At 42.7% G+C, this 26016-nt stretch overlaps 1 long non-coding RNA gene across 1 annotated transcript in view; it reads right to left on the bottom strand.

Annotated features, from left to right (window-relative positions):
• Nucleotides 1–25789, bottom strand: part of LOC146830841 (uncharacterized) — a 133664-nt gene extending 107875 nt beyond the window's left edge. The window contains exons 1-2 of the long non-coding RNA XR_014961199.1: nt 25639–25789; nt 25039–25103 (exon numbers count right to left, since the gene is read on the bottom strand). This is a non-coding gene — a long non-coding RNA (uncharacterized LOC146830841). The remainder of the gene's footprint in view (nt 1–25038; nt 25104–25638) is intronic.
• Between the last annotated feature and the right edge of the window lie 227 nt (nt 25790–26016).

The raw sequence follows: 26016 nt of genomic DNA, 5'->3' as shown, positions 1-26016 counted from the left end.
CTACTGTTTTCAGGTAGGTCTTTGCCAGTTAGTACATCTGTGGCCGTCCGTCTGTCCGAGTAACCATCTGGAATATACACAAACCAGAATCAATCTTTTCAATTTTGTGCGAAAATTGAAACTACATAAATATTTTAAAATAAGATCAAATATGAGAGAGCATAAAGGGGCAACATCAAGGTTGACGGCCACGGATGTACTAACTGGCAAAGACCTACCCGCAATAGAACTCTTAGAAAATCTGAGATTGGAAATCAAGGACAACCCCACTCAAACTGAGGATATGGCACAAAGAGCAAGGAATATGGGCATTGATCAGGACCGGGAAGAAAGTCCGTTTAAACCGAAGTCTCTCTTTAACCCTCAAATGCCACTGGATGCCATAGATGTCTTCTCTGAAACTATGATCAATGATCTTTTAAAATTCAGGCTCAAAAACACAATAAAATCATTTCCCAGTAATTTGTCCAAATTGGAGAAATTGGCATTACAGAATCTAATGCAGGATCAATCAGTCATTATAAAACCCTCGGATAAGAGGGGAAATGTGGTATTGCAAACCAGAGAACAGCATTGTAATGAAGCACTACGTCAATTATCAAATGTGAAATGCTACCAAAAAACAACTGGTGAGATGTATCAAAACAGCATTAAGGTTTATGATGAATTGATCAGTAAGTGGTATAAGAAATCGATGCTGGGACCGGAAGAACATTTGTTCCTACGAAGCTCTAATCCGGTGATTCCCACCTTTTATCACATTCCCAAACTACATAAGGACAGCCAGCATCCGCCTGGCAGGCCGATTGTATCATCTCTCAAGGGACTGACTGAACACTTATCAATTTTTATTGATCATTTTTTGTTTCCGTTTGTGGCTCAGTTAGATTCCTATGTGAAGGACACAAAGGACTTTTTGAAATAAATCATGCATGTGATATGGGATCCCACATACCAATTAATGGTATTAGACATTACCAGTCTATACACCTGTATATGTCATGAAGATGGGGTGAAAGCTGCTAGGCTCTATTTGGAAAAACGCCAACTGCGGTATTCAGAACATAACCAAATGCTAATTGAATTTATGGAGTTTTGTCTAAGAAATAATATCTTTCTGTGTGAAGAGCAATATTACAGACAGCTGTCTGGTACGTCGATGGGCACCTGCTTTGCCCCCAGTTATGCGAACTTGTTTGTTGGCTGGTAGGAGGAGCGGGTGCCCAGAACCTACCAAAGCGAAAATGAGAGCGGTAGAGTAATTGAGTGGTATCGATATATCGATGACCTGTTCATTGTGTGGCAGGGGACAGCAGACTCGGCTCGAGGGTATATTGACCTTCTCAATCAGAATGATGTAAATCTGCACTTTTCGGGAACAGTTAGTCCGGTGGCAGTGGACTACCTAGACCTGAAAGTGTTTGTAGAAGAAAGCCAAATTCAGACAGCTCTCTACCGCAAATCCACTGCGGGCAATTCAATATTGTTTGCTACTAGCAGCCATCACCCAAAGCTTGTCAACAGTATACCATATGGCGAGTTACTTAGGCTAAAGAGGAATAGCACTAAGGAAGAAGATTTTGAAGCGGCTGCTTCAGAAAGTATAGCCAGGTTTATTGTGAGGGGATATAGTCCCATGACATTGAACACCACACCACAAAGAGTGAGAGGCATTCCAAGGGAGAAATTGTTACAAGACAAAGATAGACCCACGGGAGATAAGGGTAAATTTCGGATGATTACCCCTTACTCAGCTGAAGCTAACCCTTTAAAACACATGCTCAAAAAGAATTGGCACATTTTAAAAACTGACAGCACCATATGTTAAGATATTCCTCCTTTTCCACTAGTCACTTTTAGGAAAGCAAGGTCACTTCGTGACATGCTGGTGAGGAGTCATTTAGAGAAAATACCACAAAAAGTGGGCACTTTAAAGGAAATGATGGGCTTTTATCCATGCAGTAGGTGCAAAGCGTGCGCCAACAGCAAAAGAGTCTTATCATATACAATTCCAGACCTAGGAAAGATAAAGAAAATCACCAAATTTATAACATGTAGCACGCCTTATGCAGTTTATTGTCTGGTATTTCAGCCAGCCGCACTTTTCCCTCCTGAGGCGATAAGCCGGGAGGTTCTTCCTTGCCTCGTGTATTTTAATTCATACTTCTCGACTTGCCTGATCTAACAAGCTTTTTATTTCACTGTTTGATTTGCACGTCTGTGGTAGCTTTGGTGCTTGGTGTGTAAAATCTCCCCTAGAGACTGCAACTTGTGTGCCTTACTTTTTTAGGTGCTTCCTCGACCAGTCGCTCTCGGGCAGCTCTCAACTGAGCATCGTCGCTGATAGCTTGCTCACGGAGAGGCGAACCTGGCTTTGGCGGCCATATTGGGGGTATTGTAGTGCGAGGACTCTAGTTTTCTATATAAGGGGATGACGTCTCCTCCGCGCAGCGGACGCGCTTTGCGGACGGCCGGACTCAGGCCGGAGTCATGCCAGAGTCCTGCCCGTCTGCGCCCGTCAGCGCTAAGGAGGTGCAAGGTACCAGGGATGCTGCCCGGTTCTTATGTTCATCATTCTGCACCCGGCTGTATCCTCTGAGTACCCTTAAATCTCTCAGACCCCCCCAGTTAGATTGTCATCACACATTCTCTCCCGGGCAGCTGCGCCGTAGTCTGGACTGTAGATGTCTGAAGGGGTCGAGGACAGCCCTCCCGGGACCTGTCACTAATTTCCATACGAAAAAAGGGACTCAAAAGCCCCCACCCCCCTTGAAAGAATTAGGCTTCCTCATCAACGCCCGCTCCCTGGTTAAAAACAATTTAGCCTTCACAGACTTTGTGTCCCAAAGGAAACCCTCCTGGGTCTTTGTAACAGAAACGTGGGGCTCTGACTCAGCAGGTCCTGACTTGCTCAACGCTCTCCCTGATGGTTATACTATGGTAAGACAGGACAGAGAGGGCCGTAAAGGGGGCGGAATTGGCATAATACATAAGATCGCCTTTACCTGCCGTATGGAGTCTCTTCCCTCTCCCAATAACTCTTTTCAGGCCATGTTTTTCTCTCTTAGTTCCTCTCCCTCAGAAAACTTTTCCGGTGTTCTTGTTTACAGACCCCCAGGCCCCAGATCTTCGTTTGGCCCTGACCTTTTGGACGTCATAGAGCCTTTCTTAAATAGGCCCTCCCTCACTTTTCTCGGGGACTTTAATTTCCACTTGGAAAATAGCAACTCCAGCGATACGCTATCCCTCGTGGATTTACTGGCCTCCTTCAATCTATTTCAAAAGGTCTCATCTTCCACTCATATTGCTGGTCACACGCTAGATGGAGTCTTTACGAATGATCTCAGGTTGGAGCTGGGTCCACCTTTTCCCCTTTCCTGGTCTGATCACCATGCGGTTTCCATGGAATTTACTCCCTGTGCCTCTCCAGTCCCCAGAGAAGATATAAACTGTTGGGTGCAGAAGAGGAATTTCCGGGGCCTGACCGATCAATCTTTGGGCCCCTTTATCGCTAATTTCAAGCCTCTCCCCTCACAGGATATTGACTTCTCAGCACGGGAGCTTGCGAGCACTATCGCAAAGGCAGTGGACACCCTGGCCCCTCTTAAATCTGTATATAGTGCCAGGAAACGTCCCTCAGCACCTTGGTACTCTGACTCCCTGAGAGCTCAGAGGCAGGTATGTAGGAGGCAAGAAAGGCTCTGGAGAACTCAGCCCGATGTGGAAGGCCGGACCAAGCACAAAACCCTCCTTAAGAACTACAAAGCGGCGGTGCTGGCTGAAAAACAAACTTATTTCTCCAATCTCACTTCTTCCCTTCCTTCCTCTGGAGACTTGTTTAAAATTGTGGATTCCCTATCCCTTATTCATCACCCTGACCTCATAGTCCCCTCACAAGATCTTTATGATCAGATCTCTTCCTTTTTCCACACTAAAATTTTAAATATTTACACAGCCCTCCAGGCGGATAATCTCACTCGCCCTTTCTCTTCTGACTTGGTGAATATGACTCCCTCTATCGATACTTTCCCCAGCTTTCCTCTTCTTACGGCCTTTGACCTTGAGAGACTTTTGGACTCCCTTAGGTCAGGTTATCCTCTTGATCCCTGTCCGCTTAAAGTCTTAAAAAATTGTAGGGCTACTCTAATTCCCCCCATGTTGGCGGTTATGAATAGGGCTATATCCAGTGGGACTTTCCCAGCCTCCTGGAAAACTGCTATTGTGAAGCCCCTCCTAAAAAAGGCCACTTTGGACCCTGGGACTCTAAAGAACTTTCGTCCCATCTCCCTCCTTCCTGCCCCGGCCAAGATGTTGGAGGCTCATTTGAATTTCCATCTCAGCTCCTTTCTTGATAAAACCGGCCTGCTTGATCCATCTCAGCATGGTTTCAGAAAGGAGCATAGCACCGAGTCAGCCCTTACAGTGGTGGTCAATAACATCCGCGCTAAGGTCGACAGGGGGCAGACTACGCTTCTGATCCTGCTCGACCTTACAGCCGCATTTGACACCCTGTCCCCTACCATCTTGGCATCCCGACTTAGCGAGATGGGGGTGGAGGGGCTGGCCCTCAGTCTCCTCACCTCCTTCCTCAATAACAGGGAGCAAAGGGTTAAACTGGGCGACTTCCTCTCCACTGCCAAGCCTTTGCAGTGTGGGGTCCCTCAGGGCTCTTCTTTGAGCCCCACTCTTTTCAATGTTTATGTGGCTCCTCTTTCTAGGCTTGTCAGATCTTTTGGATTGGAGGTGCTCTCGTTTGCCGACAACACCCAAATCATGGTCTCCCTGTCACAATCTGTTGGGTCTACGGCCCTAAACTTTAGGAATTGCATGGGGGCCGTGGCAGGTTGGATGATGTCAAACTTCTTAAAGTTGAACGGGGAGAAGACTGAGATCCTTGTGTTTGGGGGAAACAAAGAGGTCTGGTCTGCCGACTGGTGGCCATCGGCTCTGGGAGTATGCCCACAGCCTTCCTCCGTTGCCCGTAATTTGGGAGTCCTATTTGACACTTCACTTGCCTTCGACAAGCAAGTGAATAGGACCGTCTCCACCTGCTGTGGGGTTCTGAGGGTGCTGAGAAAGCTCACCCACTACCTTACCCCTGATGCCCGGAAACAAGTCTCGGTTGCCCTTCTATCTTCGCGCTTGGACTATTGTAATGCCCTCTATCTTGGGATGAGCAACAATCTGGTCCATCGGCTGCAAGTTGTTCAGAACGCGGCATCAAGGTTTGTCGTTAACGCCCCTAGACGCTCCTCTGGAACTGCTATCAGGAAACATCTTCACTGGCTCCCGGTCCATGCCAGGATAAAATTCAAAACCTTGATTATCATCCATCGGGCTCTTCATGATGCAGGGGCGGAGGGCATTAGGTCTCTGGTGTCGTATTACACCCCAGGTAGGGCCCTGCGATCCGCCAGTCTGAAGTTGCTAACTGTCCCCCGCTTTGCGAAAGCAAGGTGGGGAGGCAGGGCCTTCTTTGCCCTTGCCCCCAGACTCTGGAATGAGCTCCCCCCTGATCTCAGGAATCAGGAATCTTTTTCCCTGTTTCGCCGAGCCCTTAAAACCTTCCTTTTCTCTGAAGCTTACCCCTAAAGTCCTTCTTTTTCCTGGATTCGGCTGATTGTTTTCCATCATCTGCGCCTTGACGCCTTCGGGCAAAGTAGCGCATTACAAATTCCCTATCAATCAATCAATCAATCATGTGGGCTACGCTATATAGGCAGCACGATCCACCAATTGAAGATCAGAATACTAGAACATCTAAGGGCCATTGATAAAAACGATCAGATGTATCCTGTAGCACGTCACTTTGCAGAAAATCACCAGAGTGATCGTAGCCTGCTGCAATTCTATGGTTTGGACTATGTCCCTTCAAGTGTCCGTGGGGGTGATAGAGTAAGGAAATTATGAAGACTTGAGTCCCGCTTTATAATAGATTTACTTACTAAATTCCCTCGTGGTTTGAATAGTGGAGAAGAATTATCTGTACACATAGGTTCATGACTGAGTTCCTTTTCCTATGGTCAATTTTATGGTCAATTTCATCAGTTTCAGTATGCATGCCCTGCCGCAATAGGTTTAACGGATGATTAAACTATATAACATGTCTTAGGAAAGATAGAATTCTAATAAATAGTAGATTTGAAGTATAAAAAGTGAGATTGAAATATACCTTGCGAGGTCAATGAATTGCAATAAAAAGAAAAGAGAAAAAAATGAAAGAAATTAAGAGAACATGAAAGTAAAGTTAAGAAACATTGAGAAAAGTTTTTTAGGAAATATATTCAAAGAAAGGACAAGGGCCGATCCACGGCGAAATCAAATGCATGCACTATGATACAATGTCTGCTCGTAAATCGATACGCGGTTGATGATGTAATAATGTGTGAATATGAGTTTATAGAAACCATGTACATTGTAGCAAAGTACTTTGAAACATTCATAAATGAATGGTAAGGTATAGTAAATAGGAGTATATATACCCATTACAAAATGGCGCCTATGTTAGAGCAACTGTGTTAGTCCTTTCTTTGTGTTGACGATAATGGCAAAGTTGAAAAACATGGCGTTTCTGGTGTGCTGGTAACATCGAGAAAGGCATTTCTGCCGAAACGCGTCTGTTGCTGGTCATTTGGTCACGTAAATAAATTCTGTTGAAAACGTCTCCGCGAGTGCGACATTTTCCTTTGAACGAAAACAGGAGTGGAGCAGAATATTGTTGCGGAGTCCACAGCCGCAAAGTCAGCACCTGCCTGAGAGTGCTCCGCTTTTGTGTGGAAAGAGGAGCGTGTATATATATATATATATATATATATATATATATATATATATATATATATATATATATATATATATATATATATATTATCTACTGGCGGTCGCCAGTAGATAGTTATAGTTAGGACCGTGTTTACATAGGAAATCCGCAACATTCTATTTGGAATAACTTTGGCGCCGGTTGACGAATCCTCGCGAAATTTTCAAATATATATATACATATACATATATATATACATATATATGCACTCGCCGGTAGGTAGTTATAGTTAAGACCATGTTTCCATAGGAAAAGCATTATTTGACTTGCCTATATCTTTGGCTCTGTTTGATGAATCTTCAGTAAATTTTTCAAATAAAAGTTCCGGTGATTCTTGTTGCGCACGGAAAGTTTTGGGGCGATACGTCAACTGGGGGCTGAGAAAAAGGGGGGGCAAAAAAAGTGTGCTTCCCATGTTAATTCCCTTAGGAGCTTTGAACACGACTACTGCCCGAACCTCTGGAAGGAATTACACCTAATTTGGAAAAAGCTAGCTTTTGGTCCGCAGATTGTGTTTTTTGTTATTAGGTGTAAATCCACTCCGTAGTTGTTGAGAAACTTGAGGAAATCCAAATTATTATATCTGGGATCGCGGCTCATTTGTAAATAATAATGAGCTCGTGCAGAGATAAGCAGAGCTCTGATTGGCTGCAACACTTCAACAAGGAAGTGTTGGCAGCCATCTTAGGACTCGGCTCCAGCTGAGTCCCACCAAAATAATTAAAGAAGAAAAGGGGGCAGGATAGGAATACCTTGACCCCAAAGCCTTGGTCTTATATATTTATATATTCTCCTTTATTAAATTAAAGGACGGGGTGCATGTGGCCCCCCTCCATGGGCATTTTGATGCCTTGGGAACCCGCGCAGACCCCAGTACCCTGGGGAGCACCACCTGCTAAAGGCTTTTAATAAAATAAATAGGGTGGACCACACAGAGCCCCACCGAACCCTAGGGACAATCACCTCCGTGGGGCTTTTGTGAAATTGAATGTGGTGAGCCACGCGGACCCCCATAGCCTCCCCAGGGCCAAATTCAAGAAAGGAGGGGGGCATGCAGCCCCACTCCCAGAGCTATTAATGGCCCTGGGGTCCACCAACCCCCAGGGCCGGCTCCTGCTATGTCATGGGGCACCCACTCCCTGGACATAGCTGTTTGCTTTTGCTTGGTGGGAGCTGACAGCTTCCCCAAAGCAAAACCAAACACTCCAATTCCAGTGGGCGGTGGTTCTCAAAGTGCTCCCGTCCACTGGGAGCAGAGGTTTCATCTCTTTCCCTACCTGTAGCCATGCGGGCGGGGAAAGAGATGAAGGTATTGCTCCTGCATGCAGGGAGCTGCATTTCCATCAGCTACCTGTGTTTAGCAAGAGTGCCGGGTCCTGCAGGAGTCAGGGACCCAGGTGGGACCGTGAAGGTATTGAGGCTTCCCCGCGGTCCCGGGGTAACGGACAGAAGTGAGCAGAAAAGGCAGAATTATGGTCAGAAACAAGCAGAAAGAGGCAAATTAAAGGTGAGAAAAGAGCCGAAAGAGGCAGAATATAGGTCAGCAACAAGCAGAAAGAGGCATGATGAAGGAGAGAAACGAGCAGTAAGAGGCAGAATAAAGGTCAGAAACGAGCAGAGAAAGGCAGAACAAAGGTCAGCAACGAGCAGAAAGAGGCAAAATAAAGGTGAAAAAAAAGACACAATAGAGGTCTGAATTGAGAAGCAAGAGGCAGAATAGCAGTGATACACGAGCAGAAAGAGGCAGAATAAAGGTCAGAAATAAGCAGAAGAGGCAAAATAAAGGTCAGCAACAAACAGAAAAAGGCACAAAATGTGAGAAACGAGTAGAAAGAGTCTGAATAAAGATCAGAAAAGTGCAGAAAGAGGCAGAACAAAAGTCAGAAACTAGCAGAAAGAGGCAAAATAGAGTCCAGAAACAAGCACAAAGAGGCAGAATAAAAGTAAGAAACTAGCAGAAAGTGGCAGAATAAAGGTCAGCAACGAGCAGAAAGAGGCAAAATAGAGGTCAAAAACAAGCACATAGAAGCAGAATAAAGGTGAGAAACGAGCAACAAGATGCAGAATAGAGGTCAGAAACTAGCAAAAAGAGGCAAGATAATGGTCTGAAATGAGCCGAAAGAGGCAAATTAAAGATGAGAAACGAGCAGAAAGAGGAAAATTACAGGTGAGAAATGGGCAGATAGAGGCAGAATAAAGGTGACAAATAAACAGAAAGTGACAGAATAAAGGTCGTCAACAAACAGAAAAGATGCAAAAAAGAGGTCAGAAACTAGCACCATGGGGCAGAACAAAGGTGAGGAACTTGCAGAAAGAGGCAAAATAAAGATGAGAATGGAGGTCAGAGATGAGAGGAAAGAGGCAGAATAGAAGTCAGAAACGAGCAGAAGGAGGTGAAATAAAGGTCAGAAACTAGCAGAAAGAGGCAAAATAAAGGTCAAAAAGGAGCAGGAAGAGGCATAATAAAGGTCAGAAAGGAACAGAACGAGGCAGAATAAAGGTCAGAAAGGACTGGAGTAGAACAAGGCAAAATAAAGGCAAGAAACAAACAGAAAGAGGCAAAATAAAGGTTAGCAACAAGCCGAAAGAGGCAAAATAACGGTGAGAAATGAGCAGGAAGAGATCGAATAAAGGTCATTAGAGAGCAAAAAGAGGCAGAATAAATGTCAAAAATAAACAGAAAGAGGGAGAATAAAGGTCAGAAACAAGCAGAAAGTGGCAAAATAAAGGTGAGAAAAGAGCAGAACGAGGTAGAATAAAGGTCAGAAGGGATCAGAAAGAGGCAGAATAAAGGTCAGAAACAAGCCGAAAGAGGGAGAGTAAAGGTCAGAAACAGGCAGAAAGAGGCAAAATAAATGTCTCAAATGAAAAGAAATAGGCACAATAGATGTTGGAAACAAGCAGCAAGAGGCAGAATTAAGGTCTCACATAATACATCACTCATGACATGGTGAGTGACATCACTGATGACATCATTGACAACCCCGTATTTACCCATAGAGCCATTCACACAGCCACTAAAACACCCATACAGCCACTCAGACACCCATACACCCACTCACACATGCACTCATCCACCTATACAGTCACTCACAGTCACTCAATCACCCATACAGCTACTCACACATCCACTTATTCACCCATACAGCCACTCACATGCTCACTCACACATCTATACAGCTCCTCAGACACACACTCCCACACTGATACAGACAGTCACCGTGCCACTCAAATGACATATATTTGAAACAGTATCACTCTTTAATACTACAAAAAGAATAGTAATTTAACTTATGCAGTAGCTTAGTACATATCTTTAGCTCTCAGAAACGTTTACAAAACATTTATACTCACTGGATGATGTCATCAGTGATGTCATTTGAGATGTCATCAATTATGTCACGAGTAATGTCAATGACCATGTCATGAGTGATGAAATATATGAGGTCATAAGCAGTACATTGCGGGGGCATACGTTATACTTAGCTCAGGTAACTATAACTGCTGAATTTCACTGGTTTTGTGCGAATGAAATTTGAGCCTAACTATAACACTATAACGTCCCTATAACCTTTGTTTATTTCAGTGAATATATATATATGAAATAGTATAATAATATAGGAAATAATCCACATAAGCACTTGAAATCTTTAGGAGCTGCAGAGGATGCTTGTCTATGGTCCTACCTTGGTGTTTCCATCTGTGGAATGAAAGAAGATGGCTACCCAAATTGTCCTAGTGAACAGAAGCCTTGAATTGAAGTATATACACACGCACACACACATATATATAATATATATATATATGTATGTGTGTGTGTATACATATGTTTGCTAGGCTACATTATATAACATTAGCTGAGGCAGAGCCTTCAACCTGACCCCCCTTGCCCTCCTCCCCACTCTGTCTTTCCTCTACTACTATCGCACAGCCAACCTCCTCCTGTGCTGCCTAAAAGAAACAGATAACGTAAGATAACTTCCGACTTTAGAGGTGCTTGCTGAAAGGAGAGCATAATTTAAATGCTGCTTTGTCTATAATTCTGTAGGTAATGCGGGCATCTGAATTTTAATATCTATTCATGCCATCTGAACTTGACATATTTCATTAAGTGGGTTTTAATGTGTCCTTTCATCTTTATGTATTGACTGGATGATTTTAGTCATTTTACTTAATCACTAGTGTTTGTGTATTATGTATTTGGACCATGAGTTGGGGGGATGGCTTCTTTAAGATAGTGGCAAATTAGTATATCTAGGCATATGTGGAGTTATCCAGTGATATTAATAGCTATCACCTTGATTGGTGATGTTATTGCTGCTTGAGAGATGCGCTATCATTATTTAAATGCCAACCTCCATGTCTTTCTACTTGGGAATTTTAGTTGGCAAATGCACAGGCACGTGATATTGGCTTTAAAAAATCACATGGAGTATGGTGGAATTGATTCAACATTGAGCAAGGTACTTTCAGCTGAAACGCGTCAGGAGTGAACAATTGACCATTGCAGTCTTTGTCAGTTATAAATAAATGCTGCGAAGTTCAGATCTGGGCTGTGTATCTCTTTAGGTGTCACCAAGCGTTGCAGCGCGAATGCGCTGCCATCGCTTTGCGAGGCATGCAGTATATACTGTAGTGAGTAAGCTTCGTGGAAGCTCCGCCCACTCTCTGCTCACTGGCTTTTGTCTTAAATGCTGCCTTCCGATTGGTTTGAAGCTTGTTAGTCCCCTCTCATTCTTCATTTATATTCTTCCACGGCTATTAGCCCCTTTACTCCTAACACTATTTTCTTCCCGGTCTCCCCACCCCACCGCCCCCCCTCAGTCTTTGACTTCTCCCCCTCCCCCCCCCCACTCCCGTTTGTGTTTATTGTCTGCCGGCATTCGGGGTATGCATGGCAACTGATGCCTCTTAGTTCACAAATGGCATTGTTGTCGGGCGGTTGGAGCGGCAGTGTTTTAACTCATGCTTAAAACGACCACTTTTAATAACTTCCTCTCAATTCAGTGCTATAATCTTTTGTACTGAGGTGACGCGCTACAGAAATGCACTATTTGAATTCTGAATCGCACATTTACATCATGTTTACTGTATGATTAACATGCCGATCATTTTCACAGCTCGCCCACTGGCTTGTTGTATACGTTTGGATCTACTCCGGCTGGCTCTACCTGTTAATTAACATATTGGTTCGCGCAATTAATTAGTTAATTAACAAACGATTTTGCACGTTTTTTTTTCTCTTTAGTTCCAAACCCGAAATGCTTACTAAAAAGAAAAAAATATATAGTGTGCGACATTTTGTAGGCGCCAGTGTGCGCCCACTAAATTACGTGGGCGGACGTGTCAAAAGGTTTTTTTTTTTTTTACTCTTGCTGCACAGCTTAGCATAGCATAGCAAAGCCGATAGGTCACAAAGGCGAGACCTACTGAACTTGCCAATGATTGTTATAGAGCGCCGAAGGCGTCGGTGCAGCTGTTGGGGATGTAATAGTAAATATGAGGTGAATCATCAGATAAACCAAACACTGACAGATGGCATGTCCTAGATTGTTACTCACTGAAGTAAATGTCCAAATTTGTTTGGTATAATATGCACTATCTGTACTGTAAATATGTCAGTATGCTTATGAGTCATGTGTTTGAACTGGATTGCCCCCATCACCTGTCCACTCAATGACCTCATCTCTATGCTTCCATAATGACAACTGAGTGTGATCCATGAAATTGTTGCTATGTAGGGCATTTCTTGTCAAAGTGCTTTTGCTAATGCCTAATTTAAGAAATGTAAATATGTGTGTGTGTGTGTGTGTATATATATTAATATATCAGTTCAGTTGTATCCCTGGCAGGGCTGCCTCCTCGTAGCCTCCGCTCAACAACACAAACACGGACCACCTTCTGTAGTGCAAAGAGTTTTATTCACTCAACAGCAACGATGTCGTCATAACGTTTCGGCTCTCCCTGAGCCTTGATCACATGACAACAAGTGAAAATACATCACTTCCTTAAATAGGAAGAACCTTGTTAGGCACGTGATGTGGTTAAAACATGGAAAGGAAAGACAGACTTGTGTTTGGTGTGCAAATATATATTAAACAAACATTTGCGTTGTCTATTTTGTAATCTTGCTATATATACTAGCATAAACTGATTGGTAAAATACCCACAAGAATGCCTCTCTTTCATGGAGTATTATGTAATCAAATAATGGGATAAATCCCCAATTATACTCCAAAAAACCTCCATGTATCATAATCCTAATACCCATCTAATTGCAGATCCCTGCAATTGTGCGCAAGTTTGAGGTAGAAAGATGAGTGCAAAAAAATGGCAATAAATTAACATTATATTCAATAATTTAACACTCAATCAAAATGCATTAAAAATTGTTATACATGACAACCTGTAAAAATATATAAAAATACATTTATAAACATTGACGATATGGTTAAAAACTCAGTGCAATGAAAATGCAAGTAGGGCAGGATATCCATAGTTGATCCCAGCTACAGGTATCTTTTTTCGAACCTTTGACCCAACTTCCCATTCTATAATGTAGAATAAGATATAATTGAACAATATTAGATGATGCAAGAAGTGATGGAATAATCTATCATCCAGAAGTTTATTTAAAAAACCGGTAAATCCAACTCGGTGGTCACCCAATACTAAAGGTAATAGACCCCCAAATGATATGGGTGCTTTATGAAACTCATTTACTAGGGCTGCAGTAATTTAACAAGAGAGTAGAGTGTGTTGGAAATAGTAGTTCAGTATAGTTAACTATAACAACCGCACAGGTGTATATGATGATAGTGCGGTATATGCTCTATTGGAACATATTAATATATGTGTGTATAAATATATATATATGTGTGTGTATATGTGTGTGTGTGTGTGTGTGTATATATGTGGGTGTGTATATATATATATATATGTGTGTGTGTGTGTGTGTGTGTGTGTATATGTGTGTGCGTATGTATATACAGTGAAGTTAAAATAGCCCCAATTTTAGGACTCATGTAACCAATTTGAAGTCAATTTCACGCATATCCCAAAAAGTAACTCATGTAATGCTAATGTATACGTGTTGTTACATTTCCTATTATACTTTTTATATTGCTAAACAGTACAGTTGAGAGGTGTTGGCCGTTGTAAAAAGAACTTGCATATTAAGTGTATCTTGTAAACGTAAAACTGCAACAATGGACTGTTGTCTCTTCTAACACACAATAGATGCTGCTCTGCTAACAACGCAGCTTTCGTACACACCCTGTTTGCATGTAAATCAGATGTGTTATCATCGCCGGTGGCTCTTGTGATTCGACGCTTTTGCATTCTACGAGTTAAATCTCCCTAATAATGTTATAATTCCGTTCCCGCCAGAAGCTCTTAGGGAGCACCGGCATGTCCTGCCCTCCAAGGCCAGCAGCATCTCTCTTCTCTCCTTGGCTGCGCTTCTGCGGTGGCCTTCCTTCCTCTCTTTCATTCGGCACACAGTCTCGCGCCATGGTCCAAATGATGCCCTATTATCTTGGTTGAGGGTTGGGAGTGGAGCAATACATCATTTTAGCGAAATCTTTGCAGCTGTGGTTTTCTGCTGTCGGAACTCGGAAGTGATAATCCAAGCATTCTTTCTGCGTCGTGAAGTAATTGGATGGCGTGTTTCACCCTTAATATAAGCAGATTTTTTTTCTACCTCAAGACACTTGTTTATATGATTTCTGAACTGCCATTGATTTTTTTTTATGTCCACAAGAGGAGAACCTAGTATAAAGGTTATCATCAAAGAGCTTGAGTTGAGTGCAGCTGCAGTTGCCTATCCTAAAACAAGCATTGGCCGCGCGGCCGTAAAAGTAACGGCCGCGCGGCCGTGAAAGCGAAAGTAATAGCGATCGCGTTCAAAGCGAAAGTGATCGCGATCGCTAGGACGGGAAGTGCTGTGTGGCAAGCACGCGAGTGGTGCGCATGCAGCAGTGATTGGCGGCTGCGCACGTGCACGCTCGCATGCACTCAAGCTTTAGGCCACAGGCAGCACTTCAAAAATCCCGAATACAAAATGTCTCTCCGAGCCAGCGCATGCGCTGGGCTCAGCGAGACCTAAAAATGAATGCAATGAAACTAAGCAACCAGTACTATCTAAAACACTGTGAAAACTGACACGCATTCTGGCATTTTGTTTAGTCAATGTCGATTATATCGTAGATGCGAATAAAGTACTCTTAATAGCTCAATGAAATCTGCACACCTCTAACTAATAGCACCAGGCGTCCTTTGAAAACTAGGCAATGAATACATTTGTATGTACCCCCGAAGTCCCCCTACCCCCCGCCCCCTTGGCAAACTTCATTGCCTCCCTGTGTTTGGGGGATAACCAAGATGCAGGAGCGTGAGTCAAATAGTCTAGAAAATTACAGAGAAGCCAGGATTCAGGTTCACGTGCTCCGATCCCGATCGAGTTGGTTAGTCTGTAAGCACTACTTTTATTAATGAGTTTTACATTAATAAAGCACCACGGTGTCCATGTGTGGCGACACTTCACCCATGAGGCACGTGCCAAGCAATTGTTGACACAATCTACACTTTGCATCTTTTTCAATATATTTATTACGAAGTGCAGGACCTTTCCAAGGGATTTTGCACACTACATACATTCACTCCAAAAATAATACGTGTAGGTAAAAAACATTGCCATTTACAATGTCAATAGCTCTAACTCACAAATGCGAGACCTATTTGCATTGCAAATGCTTGTTTAGTTGTGGATTCAATTAAAGGAATCTCTGTCTACCACATCCATGGTCGCCCTGCAGGGTTGGGAGTCCCTGCCAATGGAGTGATGTTTGGAGTAGTAAATGGGGGGGCACAACTCGTTTGCTTCCTCATGGTCAATGGAATTACCAGAGATTTCTATTCTGGAAGCAAGAAAGGGTGAGGTTACATCTTGATTTGGTAAGATCTGGACCCTGCGCATTTATTGACTTTTTATGTTGTGACAGCATCGAATTTACTATTAACTGCGCAAGCCCTTGTATGACAATATAATATTACCTGGGCAATTTTGAACATGTTGTAGTCGGAACAAAAATGCCATTTGGGCATGAAATGTACTGAACTGCAAATCGAATTGAATTAAAGTATAACACCACTTGGACCTGAAATGCATTAATGTGCAAACAAAACTGAATTATGGGAATTATAGTTGCCAAATGCACAGACACGTGACCTTGGCTTTAAAAAAAATCACATGGAGCATGGTGGAATTGATTCAACTGTGAGCAAGGTACTTTCAGCTGAAACGCATCAGGAGTGAACAATTGACCATTGCAGTCTTTGTCAGTTATAATTAAATGCTGCTAAGTTCAGATCTGGGTTGTGGAACTCTTTTTGTTGTGGATTCAATTACAAGAATCTCTGTCTCCCGCATCCACGGCCGCCCTGCTGGTTTGGGGGCCCCCGACCATGTCATGAATGATGTAATATGTGACATCATCAGCAGTGGATTGCGGGCGCGCGAGATTTAGTTAGTACAACTAACTACATCGGAGGAATTTCAATGGATTTGTTCAAGTGAAATGTCCAGCTAACTATAACACCCCTAAAACCTATGTTTTTTTCAGTGAATTTCTAAGGTTTTTTAAATGCTAATTCCTAACTATATCAGGCCTGAAACCTATAGCATTTAAAAAACCGTACAAATTCACTGAAAAAACCATAGGTTTCACACACGTTAAAGTTAGGAATTAGCATTTAAAAAACCTTGCAAATTCACTTAAAAAACCATAGGTTTAACACATGTTATAGTTAGCTGGACATTTCACTCGTGAAAAATCATTGAAATTCCCCCGTTATAGTTAGTGCAGGCAACTATAACTCACGCGACCGCAATCCTCTGCTGATGACGTCAGATATTACATCACTGGTGACATATGTGTCTTTCTGGAAAAAAAATATTTGTAATATATGTATAGCTAAAGATTAATGGAAGAAGACATGGGTAAATAGGTGTCTAAATACAGTGATGTAATATCTGACATCATCAGCAGAGGATTGCGGTCGCGTGAGTTACAGTTGCCTGCGCTAACTATAACGGGGGAATTTCAATGGTTTTTCACGAGTGAAATGTCCAGCTAACTATAACATGTGTTAAACCTATGGTTTTTTAAGTGAATATATATATATATATATATATATATATATATATATATATATATATATATATATATATATATATTCACTGAAAAAACCATAGGTTTCACACATGTTATAGTTAGCGGAAATTTTACTGATAAAAAACCAATGAAATTCCCCCGTTATAGTTAGTGCAGGCAACTATAACTCACGCGACCGCAATCCTCTGCTGATGCTAATACTGTATTTAGACACTTATTTGCCCATGTCTTCTTCCATACATTTTTAGCTATACATATATTACAAATATTTTTTTTTCATAAAGACACATATGTCATCAGCAGAAGATTGCGGTCGCGTGAGTTATAGTTGCCTGCACTAACTATAACGGGGGAATTTCATTGGTTTTTTATCAGTAAAATTTCCGCTAACTATAACATGTGTGAAACCTATGGTTTTTTCAGTGAATTTGCAAGGTTTTTTAAATGCTAATTCCTAACTATAACGTGTGTGAAACCTATGGTTTTTTCAGTGAATTTGTACGGTTTTTTAAATGCTAAGTTACTTTACGCCATTCGTGGCGTGCGCGCCCACTTAACGCAGTTCGTTCCGTGAGTGCATCGTATCCTTTTGGATGGAAGCTCTGATGTCATAGGGAGAACCCACTCTCCTACACGATGCACCCGCCCTAGGAGTTCAGCAGTTTAAGTGGGTCTGGGAGCCGTGTATCTAATATACTGCTCGAACCGCCGCTGAGGTGATGGCCCTGCCGGCCATGAAGGGAGCGAGATATACAAGCCCGAGGACGTCGATCCATTTGAGAGACGCCTGCAGGAAACTTACCTATTACATCCAGCAGCTGACGAGGGGTTCATCTGGTACCTTTAGAACTTTGGCCCGCAATGAGGGGCTATGAGGGACTGCCTAAAGGATTTAATCAGCGTGGTGTCTATGGCCTTCGCGTTGTTACCGGAATTGGCCCATCAGGGACCAACGTCATTATCCATCTTGGACGAATCGATTGCCGCCATAATGCGGATGCCGCCACAATGCGGATACCAGGACACGACGCAGCTGCGAAATCGCAGCCACAAGAACTGCAGCCCTCCTATTGGCTGTGAGCCCACCAATGGGAGGTGATGACACGACTCATAAGCCAGTTGAACACCGGATGACATATTTTAGCAGTTCAATCATTGAGAAAGGCATCACGCCGAAACATGTCTGAGACGACTGCTTTTAATAAATATTGGTTAAACCCCGAGAGTGCATCGTATCCTTTTGGATGGAAGCTCTGATGTCATAGGGAGAACCCACTCTCCTACACGATGCACCCGCCCTAGGAGTTCAGCAGTTTAAGTGGGTCTGGGAGCCGTGTATCTAATATACTGCTCGAACCGCTGCTGAGGTGATGGCCCTGCCGACCATGAAGGGAGCGAGCTATACAAGCCCGAGGACGTCGATCCATTTGAGAGACGCCTGCAGGAAACTTACCTATTACATCCAGCAGCTGACGAGGGGTTTATCTGGTACCTTTAGAACTTTGGCCCGCAATGAGGGGCTATGAGGGACTGCCTAAAGGATTTAATCAGCGTGGTGTCTATGGCCTTCGTGTTGTTACCGGAATTGGCCCATCAGGGACCAACGTCATTATCCATCTTGGACGAATCGATTGCCGCCATAATGCGGATGCCGCCACAATGCGGATACCAGGACACGACGCAGCTGCGAAATCACAGCCACAAGAACTGCAGCCCTCCTATTGGCTGTGAGCCCACCAATGGGAGGTGATGACACGACTCATAAGCCAGTTGAACACCGGATGACATATTTTAGCAGTTCAATCATTGAGAAAGGCATCACGCCGAAACATGTCTGAGACGACTGCTTTTAATAAATATTGGTTAAACCCCGAGAGTGCATCGTATCCTTTTGGATGGAAGCTCTGAGATATATATATATATATATATATATATATATATATTCACTTAAAAAACCATAGGTTTCACACAGGTTATAGTTAGGTGGATATTTCACTCGTAAAAAACCAATGAAATTCCCCCGTTATAGTTAGTTCATATAACTATAACTCGCGCGCCCGCAATCCACTGCTCATGACGTCACATATTACATCACTCATGACATGGTCAGTGGAATCACTCATGACATCACTGATGACATCATCCTTGTGATAGAGTGGCGGTCGCGCGAGTTTCAGTTATCTGAACTAACTATAACGGGGGAATTTCATTGGTTTTTTACGAGTAAAATATCCACCTAACTATAACCTGTGTGAAACCTATGGTTTTTTAAGTGAATTTGCAAGGTTGTTTAAATGCTAATTCCTAACTATAACGTGTGTGAAACCTATGGTTTTTTAAGTGAATTTGTACGGTTTTTTAAATGCTAAGTTATGTATTTATTATTATTTTTTTTTTTTCAAGGTTTTTCACCGTGCGCGCACAGTGCGCGCGCTTTGGGCACACGGTGCGCTGCGCGCACCATGCGCGCACCCCGCGGTTTAAAAAAAAAAAAAAATTGCCCCTTGGGGGTCCTTCTGTGACCCCCTGACAAAGGCTAGGGGGTCAGGAACTCTCTTCCCTGCCCCCTTTTCACGTTTTCCACCTTTTTTCCCCCTTTCCTTTTCAGTGCGAGAGACAAAATGGCAGCCAACACTTCCTGATTTCGACCGATTCGAATGTTTACCGACATCTAACAACCAACCAGAATTTCGCTCGCGCACAGCACCGTGCGCGTATGTGCGCGCACCGTGCGCGCACGGTGCGCGCGTATAGATATTTATATGCTTTTAAATGCTATTTTCTCAGGAAATACTGAACAGATTGACACCAGACCTGCAAAAGGCACTTCCCTGACCTGAGGACTACCTCTCTGCCAAATTTCAAGTAATTCTGTTCAGCCGTTCGGGCTGTACCTTCGACTAAAGGTCCTATGGAAAAATGCATGGGGAAAACGCGTTTTGGGACCCCCCTTTTTTCTCGGCCCCCGCTTGACGAATCACCCCGAGACTTTCAGGGTAGGAGCTGAGCGGAGCGCCCCATTTGTTTTGAAAATTTCGCGAGGATTCGTCAACAGGCGCCAAAGTTATTCAAAATAGAATTTTGAGATTTGCTATGGAAACACGATCCTAACAATAACTATCTACTGGCGACCGCCAGTAGATAATATATATATATATATATATATATATATATATATATATTCCCAAATATATTAAGTATAACGACCACCACCGAGCCTTTCATTCACCAGGTCTTTTTATTTTGGTAACGCGTTTCGCCTGACACAGCAGGCTTGATCACACAATGAGTTGTGGGATGTATATATATATATAATTTTTTTTTTTCTCAAAGTTGCACCAGCAAGTTAAAGCCGCACTCCAACTCCAGGTAAGGAAACAACCTTTATTTTATGATAGCAGGTAGCTTCCCTTTCCGTTCATATGTCCCCAGGCCTAACGTGTTTTAAGGTTTCTGTCCTCTTCATCAGAAGCCATTGATTCAAAACGGAACGTTCTGTGCATTTCCCATGTTACCCTGTGCATTTTTCACTTTAGATTAGTTGCCTCAGTTGTGCCTTTGATGTCAGTCCTTTCCGTTGCACGCTGGTAATTGTGGTTCATTTTCTGCACCTTTTACGCCCTCCAGTGGGCCTGATTTGAAGCAATTTCTATGGGGACCATTTACAGCCCATATTGGGCTCATGAATAGGACTCTATATATATACAAAAATGTCATTGTTTTATCTCAATCAAAATAAATTAATTGTTTGATTTGAGCTCATATTAATGGATTCACCCTGAAATGAAATTGCCTGAGAATTGACAATAATTGTCCAGATATCTACCACACAACCTCATAGTTTTATGAAATTATTTAAATACATTGCCTGATTTGCACATAATTGTTGGATAATGTTTTGCACTTTGCGGTGATTTGCACAGGATGTTTTCTATGTTCATACACCATGTGACGTTTATAAGTTGGACTTTCAAACTGCAGCGTGTATGTGATCAAGGCCAGGACTGGCCGAAACATGTTATAACAACTCTTTTGCAAAAATATAATCACGAGAAAGGAAAGTTCTGTCTGCGCGCGATTTCTGGAGGAGTTATAGGGATGCTTATATATATCCCTGCATGTATATATATCCCTGCATGCATATATATGTGTGTGTGTGTGTGTGCATGTGTATACACACATATACCAGGCTACTTTATATAACATTAGCTGAGGCAGGGACTTCAACCTGAGGGCCTCTTGCCCTCCTCTCCACTCTGTCTTCCCCCTACTACTATCACACATCCAACCTCCTCCTGTGCTGCCTAAAAGAAACATTTAACTTGAAATCACTTCCAACTTTAGAGGCGCCTGTTGAAAGGAGAGCATAGTTTCAATTCTGCTTTGCAGAATAACTTGACCTTTGTCCCAAAAACCAGGCCAAATATTGAAAATGAAGAAAAGCATCAGATGGGACAGTCCTCTGAGAACTGGTCTGGTCACCCTATTTATTCATCACACTTTTCTCTTTTCTTCCTCTGACTTGGTGCAACTTTTTTCCTCTTTTTCATTTTTTTTACCTTAAGGGAAATTCGCCAACCTTTCTCCCACAACCTGCCCTACTGTTCCAGGTAGTACAGTGTGGAACAAGCAACCTTCCTTACTTCCTTTACTTACCCCATTCCTTCCACTTATGGCATTTGCCAGTTACAGTTTAGTGTTTATCTATAACTTGTGCCCTTCCCCCCCAATCATTCCTTATGACCTTACATAGTACTTGACTCATGGTGCTAGATTACATAATTGTTGACATCACTAAAATAATGTTAAACTATAAAACAAGACATAGAGTATACATATATATTTATATATAATTATTAAATAGTTATTTTAATATTTTAAGCTAATAATAAACTTAATGTAAATATAATATCAAATTTAACTTTTGTTAAAAATATTAGAAATCATTTCAGCTAATTCAAATGATAAGATATAACACATAACTAACACATTCAAATTAATTCAAATCATATCTTTGAATATAACTTTCATGGTTCAATTCTTTTTAATGGGTTTTTTCATTTTTTAGCAGTTGCACTCACCTACCTCCAACAGGCCAGTGAGAAAGACAACTGTGGTGTCTGGGGGTGGTAGAAGGTGGTGACAGGGCAGAAGGGGAGGCAAACTGGGAATGGGGGGTATATCCAGCACTGGAGTGTCTCTGGGAGGAGTCCAAACCTTAGAATGGGGTTTATCAGCTAGAGATGATAGAGAGCAGTCCCAGTAATTATGTGGTAATCAAGGCCTCGTCATTAGTGAGCCGGAGGACTTGTCAATGCAAGGGACATGTATGTTCTCGGAACACGTCAGTTCCAGTTTCATATCTGGAGCCACAGCATTGAACCTTTCCTCTCTGTCTTTTATCACAAAACATCTCTGGATCAATTTTCTGTACAGGTATGTTTTTTCCACCTCTAGTTTATTTACTCTTTCCAAATACCAAATTAGCAAAACAGTATTCAGTGACTCCACAGTCTTCACATGCAGCTCCCAATCACATTTCCTGATCAGTATGTACCTAGTTTTTCACTAGGGCTATAATGTGTAAAACATTTCCCCAGTACTTACAAAGTTCTGATTTTTCTTCACATTCTTTGACAAACTCTACGAACTTGGTTGTCAGGTTTTCTGATTTTGGACTGAGAGTATTGAGCTTTGCCTGGCTTTGCATTATGTTTTTTGTATGAAGTGCACCCTGTGTCTTGTTCACTTCTGAGATAAGATATGCAAAACCTAATTTGTCATTCTTGTTCCAGAAAGCATTCCAATGCAATGTTTCAAGAGCCTCAGATATGATGACCATACCTTGTAGCAAACAAACATAATGAGTTCCACTCAATTCTGACTGGACAGTTTTTCATCTAAAGATTTCAGCCTCAATAAGTGCATCATCTATGCCTCATGTGCTAAGATACCTTCCTGCACACCGTTATATGGGAAACGCCCATCATTGGATAAGGATTATCAAATTCCTCTGGATTGCTCATAAAAAAACTCCGCTACAATACGGAAAACACCTTCAGGTCCGAAAATTGGCAGGATAGGGTGGTCTTCAAGCTGAGCATGCACATTAGAGCTGTGTTTACTGTTGTGTAGTTTGCGACTGGAGATGGAATTACTGGTAAAAACCCAGCCTTTTTCAGTGGGAGGGCATCCTGGGAGATCAGAGTATGAATTTCAGCCCACGGAGGAACTGGCTTTTCTTTATCCTTCAGTCTGCACTATATAAGCGATAACATAAATTCAGTTACATTAGCTTTGCAGACCGCAGCATCAGATAGAAGAAGATCCATGTCCCCAGCCACTTTGAAACTTTCTGGTAGACTGGGCAATTTTGATGCCTCATAGTAATTTTGCACACGTTGGCAAGGCAGTTGGGTTATGAGTATGCAGCTTCATTTGCTTATGCTACGGCTGAAACAGCTTGTTTTCCAGCAGCTACTTCACTGCTGGAGACATGAAAAAGCACCATGGCAGTATCATGTGTGCTGGATGTTCCAGACAAAGAAGAGCTGTCTTTGAAATCAAATTATCAAGAGCAGCAATTGTAAATCCTTTCCTGGTAAAGGGATTTTGGAAGTGGTGTGGATTCACAAGATTTTACAGCATGAGCTGCTAACAAGTTCCTGCTCCGTATTATGTCATTATAACTTGTTGATACACCAATCCTATTCATTGAAGTGACTAGGGGCCATATGTAGGTAATTTCTATTTACCGATTCCTAAATACCGAATTTTACTGATTGGGTATTTAAGAATCGGTAAATAGAATGTAGGTAAACAATCGGTAAATTTTACCGATTCGGTAATATTCGTTATTACCGATTCGGTATTTACCGAATCGGTAATAAGGAATACCTTCCCATTCATTCCTATTGGCCTGGAGGCCCATAGGAATGAATGGGAAGCCATTCACTATTACCGATTCGGTAAATACTGATTCGGTAATAGGGGGAGGATATTCAAGTGTGGCAAGGTGTCACATTGACACCCTGTTGCACCCCTGAATCGTGCATGTTTGCATATGTGGAGCACATACATGCCCTAAGGGCATGTATGTCTGCCACATGGCACTTTTAAATAAGCACAAAAATTGCTTTTTAAAAGGTATTCGGTATTTACCACCAACCTGTAGTTGGTGGTAAATAACGAATCCTTAAACCAAAAATGCATTCACTTGAGTGCTCCCTACATAGGATTTAAGGATTTGGTAATTTACCGATTCCTTAAATTAAGGAATAGGTATTTTACCGATTCCTTAAAATAACGAATCGGTAAATTACCGAATCATTAAATCCGGTCGGTAATGGGAAATTTACCGATTTTCGGCTGTTACCGACCGGTATTGGCCCACCTACATATGGCCCCATAGCTGAATTTTTTATGTGAGGTAGAGAAAAGGAAAAAGAAGGTAAGGAAAAGTTTCCCTGATGAGGGATCTCTTGTGCAGAAGGAAAGTGAGATAAAACTGCCTAAGGAGGTACCATCTGAACTCCTTTATTATTGGTCCACCATGGCAGGATTAAAAGTCAAATAGGGTGTGCAAGAGGAGTTACCGCTCCTTTACCCCATCTGCATTTACCAACGTGTTTCAGCCACTCTTGGTTGCCTTACTGGGTCACTGGCATTTTTCATGGTACAGATTCCTCTTGAAACTGGTCTTTGTCACAATCTGACCAATTATGGAAGAAGGTTAATTCAACCTTACTTGTTCATCGTAACACATTCGACAATAGCATCTGTAAGGAAGATATTTAAAATCATAAGAAATTCCCTCTAAACCCCTATGAACATTCAAGATAACTCAAAGTTGATTTGGTTTATAAAAAAACAAAACACCTCTGTGTATTTTTACAAGGGAGGCATGTTATTCCCCCAACAAGGGATATTCCATTTCAGCCCATATTGCAACCATCACCAGGTGAGGACAGAGACTCTCCAATCACGAGCCCATTGAAAATTAAAACACAGACGCCTTCTTGGTGAGGCTAAAATCTGTCATCTTACCCGAGTTTCGCAATCTAGTCTCCGAACCCGGAACCGTAGTGGGAACACCGCCCTGTAGTCACACGCTGTAGAACAAATCAGATGTTCAAACAGAACATTGGATAGCCAGTGTAATATCACCTGATTCTAATTCCGTTATTTGCCGCTATCTCTAGGTAGTCCATCTCATAGATGTATCATGGGCTTCTCCCCTTGGTGCCCAATCCTGCATCCTATGTGGAGTTAGCACTGTATTGGGTTTCCCCTCTTCGTATATTACCTGCCATGGGGTTGTCAATTAACCCTTCTCCCATGAGCATAGGCACAGTGGGGACTGGCAGTGGCGTGCTTTTCCGCCCCCCTGGATTTAAGATTACTGTGCTTCCAGCGTTTTGCATTTCATTATTGCCTGGAGCTGCACCCTTAATCAAGCCGCTGCTAGAAAGCGTCTGTCCCTAAAGGACCCGTCAGTAAGTGGCATTGGGACTGGTAGAAGAGTACTTCCCCAACCCACCCCGGTTGTAGGATTGCCATGCCTATTCCTCCCGGGAACGGTGCCCGTACTTGTGCCGATGCTCAACAGTGTCTGCCCCTTCATAGTCCAGCCCGCCCCGGACTTACTTCGTCAAGGGTCGATGTCTCCTGGATATGCCACTCCGGAGTTTTCTCGGGTCCCTCTAATAAAGGTTGTGTCTAATCTGGTGTATTCTTCCGGTTCCTGATTGGGTCCCGATAAGCTGGACCTGCAACCCGCATTTTTTGTGGTCTGAAGAGCGCAGCCATCTTTGATTGCTTATGGGCTCGTGTTTCTCACAGTCCTAATCTGCTTATGTATGGAAGTGGTTATTTTTAGGTCGAGTCTGAGCCAGCGCGCACATGCTGCTCTTGCGATCTGCTGTAAAGGAGTACAAAGAGAAGCCCTGCCCACTCCCCGCCCATATTTTTCATTGGCTTGTGTCTTTGTCCTTCGTAAATGCTGGCTTCTGATACCTTAATAGG

The sequence above is a fragment of the Triturus cristatus genome, chromosome 5_1 (assembly GCF_964204655.1).
Source record: "Triturus cristatus chromosome 5_1, aTriCri1.1, whole genome shotgun sequence".
Taxonomy (NCBI): Eukaryota; Metazoa; Chordata; class Amphibia; order Caudata; family Salamandridae; genus Triturus; species Triturus cristatus.
The sequence above is the reverse complement of the archived record's forward strand: the minus strand, read 5'-3'. Positions and strand labels throughout refer to the sequence as shown.